We start from the raw sequence: 8,553 nt of genomic DNA, 5'->3' as shown, positions 1-8,553 counted from the left end.
TGGGGCAGAAAAATTTCGTTCGTTTGTTTGTTTTGGTGGCTGAATATGTTTTTCACCATGAGGCACAAGGTTTGAGATGACCAAAAGAAGAAGTTTCAACCCAAATAAAAGAAACAAGAAACAAGAAACGAAGTTGAACTCAAGGTCCGGAAGCGGGGAAAAGATGCGGACTGCTCAAAATTTGATTGAAGTCACAAGCTTTCCAAGTCCCGCCTTGATCCGAAAAGCTGAAGAAAATGAATTGGCGACTGCAGCTAACGAGCATCAAGATTTAGATCAGAGTCTACAAGAAGAACCAGCCAAGACTCGAGATCAAGCTTTAGAAGGTTTATAGATATGAAACTTGTAACTCGTAGTTGATAGGCTTAGCTAGTTTAGCTTTTTATTTTCTATTTTGGTGTAATAAGGAGTCCAGCAAGCAGTAGCAGCAGCAGCAACAGTGAAATCACAGCTTCCTGGTAGTCCCAGCTACCAAAACTTCCAGAACTACACTAACCTGATTCCTTTGTAGCCAAGGATATGTAGGCAACCTCTGAATCAAGGTTCGGTCAGACTCTTTTCAAAAATGCTTCTCATGGAGTTTCAAACGGGCAAAAATCCCTCATAGTTGCTCATTTTGTCTTTGCCCGAAAACCCTTAGTGTTTCCGAGCAAAGAGGGGTAGCTGTGAGCATGTGATTTTTGCCCCATACGAAATACTCCTATAAAATCCCAAGAAAAATAGATTGTTGTTAATTATTGGCCATTTTAGGAATTTCTGTAGAATTTTTTGAATTATTTGTATTTTTCTGTGCATGTTTAATTTATTTAAATCATGAAAAATACCAAAATATCATGCATCGCATTTAGGATTTGTTTTTACATTTTTAGAATTAATCAGTAATTATTTGTTTTATAAAATTTAAAAATCATAAAAATAGCTCATTTTACATTTTTTATCTTTTAATTCTTTGTTTATTTGATTTTTCTCTTTTAATCTAGAGTTAAGTGATGTTTACAATTTTTTATAATTAATTAATTAGTTTAATTTCACATTTTAGGTAATTAGGATTTTTAATTTTAAAAAAAAAAGAAAAGGGAAAAAGAAAGAAAAAGAAAAGAATTTGAAAATAAAAGAAGAGGAATATGAGGGTTTTGATTTTTTTCGGAATTGGATCTCCAAAATTAGCCCAAAAATTGCCCCAAAAACCCGTCCAAAACCCAAGCCCAAACCAACCCATACCCGGTCCACCCCGTCTTAATCTAGACGATACCGTTTCTGTATTAATCAATCCCATCCGTTGATCACTTGAGATCAAACGGTTGGGAACTGGGGACCTTCCCCATTTAAAAGTGTCTGAACGAACCCTCCCCCCACCCCAAACCTTTCAGATCCCCTCTCTTCGCTTCATCACCCTCCTCTCAAACACCAAACCCTAGCCGCCCATAAACCCCACGTCGCCTCCACCGTGAACCACCACCGGAAATCGCCTCACGGCGATTCCGGTGGTCCAATCGCCCCCAAAATGATACCATGAACTCCCCTTCACATCCCCATTCCAAATCTCTACTCCTTTTTCATCAAATCACTCCCAGCCTTTTCGAATCATAAATCAAAAAATTCAGTCTTAAACCTACCTTTTCCAAATCGCTTCAAACTCACACCCTATGACCCTTATCCCTCTCTAAGCCCCAAACCACCATTAGCCCCTTTCGAATCAGCCTTGAGTGCCTCGAATTTTAAATCTTGTGATTCCGAAGAACCCTAATTTTCCTCTTCTTCTCTTCCTGGTCTGTGTTTGGTCGAATGGACTTAAAACCTCCATTAGTCGATTGTTCTTGTTAAGAACAGTCGATTAATGGTAGTCAAAGTCCATTTCGGAGGATTTTTGGACGAGTTTCCCAATTTGGCTTAATTCTGGAACAAAACTTAGGTAAACCTTCCTCTTTTCTCCTGTTCATTTAAAATTTTATCCTTGTTTGTCTTTTGCATGTTCGTGTTTTTCTTGTTCAGGCAGCATGTGTAGATTTCTTCTCTTTTGTAACTGTTAGTTGATTTCTGACATCCGTTAATTAAAGCATGTTCAATTTGTTTAAGTTCAGGCTCATTTAGGTTTTTGTTGAATTGTTGCTTTGTCTTGTTTTTATGTCCACAACTGCATGTTCATCTGATTTCTAGCTTTGGTTAGTTGTTTAATCAGTAATTGTTTAAGTTTCTATGTCAGAATTACATGAGTTAAGTCTAAATAGGGTTTCAATAAACTAGTTTCCTTGAATCTGTTTTGATTAAACGTTCCCTTCTGCTAGTTTTTAAAGTTAGACTTTTGTGTTTGATTGATTAGCATGTTTGATTTGTATGCCTGATTTGTTTAGATTCTAGGGTTTCTTTATGATTGTTGTAGTTAGCTAGGAAGAACAGTTTTAATAATAGATAAGCTGATTCAATTTCAAATTACAGTATTTTTTTTATTAACATCTGCTGCATCTTTTGATTTGTTTCAAGTTGTTTGCCCTGATGTGAAAATCAGCAGTAACTTTAGGGACCCATTTGGACTAGAAAAGTTTAGGTAGAACCTGAAATAAGTAGTAATCTAAGGGGTAAAAAGGAGTTTCTACTTAAGTTGAAATTCAGAAATATCCTAGAAAAGGGTACAGCTTTCCCAGCTGTTAAAAATGTGTTGAAATACAGGACAGTTGTACCAAAGGCTGTTAAAAAGGACTGTACTATTATTCCTTAGGATAAGGAATATGCTAAAAGATGCCCTCCCCATAGGCAGCCTATATATAGGCTCTATCTTTCTGGAAAAAAGACAGATTAAGATATACATTGACAGCATCATTTTACTGCACAAAAAAATAAATCATTCCTTCTCTGAAGAAAAGCTTAAGTTTAAGGAATTCTAGAAAAACTTTTGTCTTTGATTTTTCTGAAAAAGTTGAAAGATGACTTGAAGTAGAAGATTTTCTCTTGGTTTTCCTAGGTTGAAATCTCTGGTTTTGAAAGCTGGACTTGGGTCTGATTTGGGCTGTTGTTTAGCTGTCTGCTGCTGCTCCATTATCAATTTAAGTGTTGTCCTGTTTTAGCATTCATTGGTGCTTATTGCTGTTTGTTTCAAGGTATTTGAACCTAACTCTCCTCCATGTAATGAGTTTCGCTAGAATGGTATAAGAATCAAAGTTGCAAGTTATTTGTGATGTATGCTTGTTTTTTTTTATGATTAGTATTCTGACTACAATGGTGGTATCCTTGTGGTTTGTTATTCTGTGAGTTTGAAATTTGAATGAATGTGGTATAAGAAGGTTGAGTTGATATATTAGTGTGTAACAGTCATTGCTCTAAAAATGACCTTGTCCAAAGATGTTTTCTAGCTAAGCATTCCGCTTGAATCATGTTAATTTTGGATGCTTGAAGTCATGTCTTTCCCTTTTCTTTTCTTTCAGTTAAATTTACAACTTGTTTACTTGATGTCACCTGAGATTTTAATGGTTATCTATGAGCTATAATCTGTGGGTTTGGCTACTAGTTAGCCAAACCATTGGGTTAAAAGGGCTAAGAGTTGAAAATTCCAGTAGTCTTGTGTTTTAACTCATTTGTTGTCACTGTCCTCCTTCTAATTGATGTGGTGTCTAGAGGTATTTTGAGGCTCTATTTGCAAACCACTAACCAACTCCTAAAGACTTGAGACACCAGTTGACTCAAATCAGTAGGTTTTAAGGTTAAAAGTTTTGTTTTGAGAATCTCCATTGTTTGGATTTACTGAAATTTAGTTTGTTTTATGTGAGAGGCACGACTTTGATAGATAAACAATTGTCCAAGGGAGGCAGGCTGTCTTGGTTCATCAATGAAACAAGCTTATGGCAGATTAGTTATCAGGATAGCAATAAATGTATTTAATAGGGTATCATGTAATATTCATAGATTTTCTTCAAAATTTTCATCTTGTATGAAGTGCTGTAGTAAGTGAAACTTCAGTTTTGTATGAATAACCCACAATAGTATTCATAATTGTAGTAGTGAAATGGGCTGGTTTGAGGCCCCCTATCCGCAAGGGTAAAAGGGATTTGAACATAAGGCCCAATCAGACTTGGCCTGCGAAACAAGTCTGAACCTGGGCCATTGGGCCTGGGTCCTGAACCCAAGTTCAGACGTTTGCTTTCTATCTATAAAGCATGACTCAAATATGTGCTTCTCTTGTGTTGAAAATCATGCATTCAATTCTCAAAATGGAATGGCAATTTGATTTCCAAATCTCTGATTTTATTTTGAGAGGTAGAGAGCTGATGTTTAATTCTCGTCAGTTTTAAAGGTAGATAGGCCCAAAAAGATTAGAAAATATAGCCATTTAGGCCCGCCTAAATTTGAACCCAATGTGGGTTACCCATTTCGAAGCCAGCAATAACGCCTTTAATTTCCCTTTCGACTTCTGGGCCAAGTGTGAGCCCAAACCTCAGCTCTCGAAGCTGATTCAGTAGCAGGCTGTTGCTGGCCCATTCCACTTGTCCCAAAACAATTAAAAACCCTTCATAATTAGTTAGCCTTTGTTAAGATTAAATTAGTCTCAAATAGGAATATCCTAGGTGGCCTTAATTGAATAAGTTTCTTCTAAAAAAAACCATTTGAGGTGTGCCATGTTTAAAACCCATAACATATGGCCTTCATGAACTTAATTAAAATTTGTAAGAGTGAGGTGTGCCATGCTAAATAAAACCCCCAAGTCCATGGCCCTCATACAATTAATTTAAATTTTTAAAAACGGGGTGTGCCATTATTTGAATTTTCCATGGCCCTCGGAAACATTGTTTGTAATTTAAACCCTCATAGTTTCTTTAGGCGCGTTCTTTAAATTGATTTTTTAATTACTAAATTTGGGTGTACATTTCATATGACCCAATTTTAATTCTGCACAATATTAAATAGAACGTGTCGCGAACCGCGGGTGCATTTCATGTGGCGTGGTTCAAGGCATATTTTAAATAACGTTGAACCTTTCCTAAAAAAATGTTTTAAAATAATTAAAAGCGGTTAATGAGTTAAAAATTGCACCATAGGATAAAACGTGTAATAAATCGGACAATAGGCCAATTATAATAGTTTAAGCGACCGTGCTAGAACCGCGGAACCCGGGAATGCCTAACACCTTCTCCCGGGTTAACAGGATTCCTTACTTAGAATTTCTAGTTCGCAGACTTCAAAAGGAAAGTCGAATTTCCTCGATTTGGGATTTAAAATAAATCGGTAACTTGGGACACCAAGTAAAATATTCCAAGTGGCGACTCTAAAAAATAAATAAATAATCCCATTTCGAATAATGTCACTTAAATTGGAAAAACTCCATTATATCCCCTTTTCGGGGTGTAAAAAGGAGGTGTGACAAATCCTATTTACATGCCATGGGAGAACCCTCCACCAGTTCAGGAACCACACATTCCTCAACCACCCCATCAACCCCCATCACCACCTCATCAACCTGCTCAAAACCAAGAACCAGTAGAGGCAGAGATGTAGGAGGAGGAGCAGGAACCTCTCAATATAATCTTAGAACGAGTCCTAGAGTTCTCAAACCTAGACGGGGTAAAAGTATTTCTCTTTACGGAGATACAAGAGAAGAGGCACGTCTCAACTGCCCACTAGCATTATACAAATGCTCGATGGACATTAGGCCACCTCAGGATCCAACGGTGGGGAACAGGTCAATGATACTAGTACCAGCATTGAGAAGGAACCCAATTCTAGGAACTGTGAGGGAAAACGGGGAACCACCAAACCAAAACCATAATGTCTCTATGAATCGACCTACTAATATCATTATATGGAACATAAGAGGTGGTAATAATGAAAGTTTTAGAAGAAATTTCAGAGAAATGGTCGACACTCATAGACCATGCATGGTAGCCTTACTGGAAACTAGAATGGGTAGCCATGTAGAACTGCTCAATGACTTTGGATTTACAGAGATGATAGAGGTTCCATCTGATGGCCAGGCTGAAGGAATTGTGCTACTATACAACCACGAGGTGGTGACTGTCCAAAACTTTGTCCGTAGAAATCAAGAAAACTTTTGGCTTTTTTAGTACAATATATGCCAGTACTGATTTGTATAATAGAAATGCCATGTGGGGAAATCCAGAAAATATTAGTAGAAATCATATAGGCCCTTGGATGGTGGGAGGGGATTTCAATGATGTTTTTACTGCTAATGATAAATTTGGAGGCAGGCCTCTCAATGACTCTAGAGCCAAATTCCTTTGGTCTAAGATTAATAGTTGTAAACTCATTGATCTTGGATTCAAGGGATGCAAATTTACATGGTCTAACCATAGGCATAAGAATAAGGGTTTAATAATGTAAAGGTTGGATAAAGTTTTTGGAAATGATGAATGGATTGATTTATTCCCTAAAAGTTCTATAATTCATCTTCCTAAAACTTACTCTGATCACAACCCTATCCTAGTAGAACTAGTACCTAGAAATAGATCTCTCCATAAACAACCCTTTAGACTAGAAATGTTTTGGTGCAAATACCCGGAATTTCAATCATTATTAAAAGATAATTGGTGTGACCCAGACTTCCTTAGAGCTAGTCACAATTTTGTTCAATGCTTAAGATAATGGAAAGCTAGAACGTTTGGTGATATTATGGGAAAAAAGCGTAAATTGTTAGCTCATCTAAATGGTATACAGAATTCAAAAAATTATGCTACGAGCATTTTCATACAAAACCTTGAAAAGGACTTAAAAAGAGACTACAATGATCTTCTATTAATAGAGGAAGATTATTGGAAAATTAGATCTAGGGTTATGTGGTTAAATGAGGGTGACTCTAACACAAAATTTTTCCACATTTGTGCCTCAAATAGGAAGAGACGTAATAAAATAAATTTTTTCAAGGATGATGCTGGAAATTGGATCAATGATCCCCTATTAATTATGTCTTATGTCAAAAAACTATTTTGAAAATGCTTTCACTACTTCTCATAGCATTACTAGTAGGAAAAACCCTCTAAACCATAGTTCAAATATTGGCCAGGTTAACCTTAGTGCATTAGATAGACCCTTGCAAGAAATTGAAATTAAAAGGGCTACTTTTTCTTTCAAGCCTTTTAAAGCTCCGGGACCAGATGAACTCCACCCTTTTTTTACCAAAAATATTGGAGTATCATAGGCCCTTCAGTTGTGAAGCTTTGTCAGGACATTTTTAGCACCCAAGTAATCCCCCCAATTATTAACAATACCTATCTTTGTCTAATACTCAAAATTCCAAATGCAAACAACATTAGGAATTTAGGCCAATTGGACTTTGTAACACCATTTACAAAATAATCACAAAGGTTCTAGCAAATAGGCTAAAATCATTCCTAGATCGCCTAATTAGTCCCTTTCAAGCTAGCTTCATGAAAAATAGACGAGCTTCTGATAATGCCGTCATTATCCAAGACCTAGTTTCAAACCTAAAAAATTAAAAGGAAAACAAGGTCAAATGATCCTCAAAATTGATTTGGAGAAGGCTTTTGATCGTCTTGAGTGATCCTTTATACATCATACCCTTCAGTACTTCAAATTTCCACCCAAATTCTCAAAACTTCTATTAAATTGTATTTCAACTTGTTCGATTGCAGTCCTAGTGAATGGCTCCATTACAAACTCTTTTGAGCCAACTAGGAAAATTAGGCAAGGGGACCCCATCTCTCACTATATCTTCGTCCTTTGTATGGAAATGCTTTCAAGATATATAAACCATCAAGTTGATATAAGGAATTGGGATCCAATAACCACGGGGAGGAAGTGTCCAAATTTTTCCCACTTATTCTTCGCAGACGATCTCACTTTGATGGCCAAAGCCAATGAAAAATCATGCCACACCATCAAGGGAAGTCTAGACTATTTTAGTACTATTTCAGGACAAAAAATTAACCTTTCCAAATAAAAAATTATGTTTTCAAAAAATTGTCCTAAATCTATCATAAAAGATATTACTCACATACTAGGTATTAAAAAAAGTGAGTCATTTGGTACCTACCTAGGTTTTTCAATCTTAAATAATTTCCCTAGGCCAAGAGACTACCAATTCATTGTTGAGAAAATGAGATCGAAATTAGCTGCTTGGAAAATAAAATTCATTAATATAGCTGGTAGAACAACGCTCTCACATTCTTATTTAAATTCAATACCCAACCACTATATGCAATATACCTTACTGCCAAAAAAGATCCTTAATAAAATCGAAAAGGTGCAAAGAGATTTCATCTGGGGGTCTACAAATGAGAAGAAAAAATTCACCTCATTAGTTGGTCTACCATTGCTAATCAAAATCAAATGGTGGTCTAGGTATCCATAGTGCTAATTCAAAGAATTTATGCACATTAACTAGTATGGTTTGGAGAATGCTCACCAATCCAACCTCTCCTTGGGCTACTCTAATAATCTCTCCCTATGCTTCTAGTAATGCTAATAATAAAAAATTCTTTTATTTGGAAGAGCATTAAAAAGGGTTGGGAGTCATGCTCTAAAGGAATCACTTGGTCCCCCCACATCCTCTCTAACATGAATATATGGAAAACTAATTGGATCCCAAGT

The sequence above is a fragment of the Nicotiana attenuata genome, chromosome 11, assembly GCF_001879085.1.
Source record: "Nicotiana attenuata strain UT chromosome 11, NIATTr2, whole genome shotgun sequence".
In the NCBI taxonomy this organism is placed as follows: domain Eukaryota; kingdom Viridiplantae; phylum Streptophyta; class Magnoliopsida; order Solanales; family Solanaceae; genus Nicotiana; species Nicotiana attenuata.
This window is presented reverse-complemented; position numbering follows the sequence as displayed.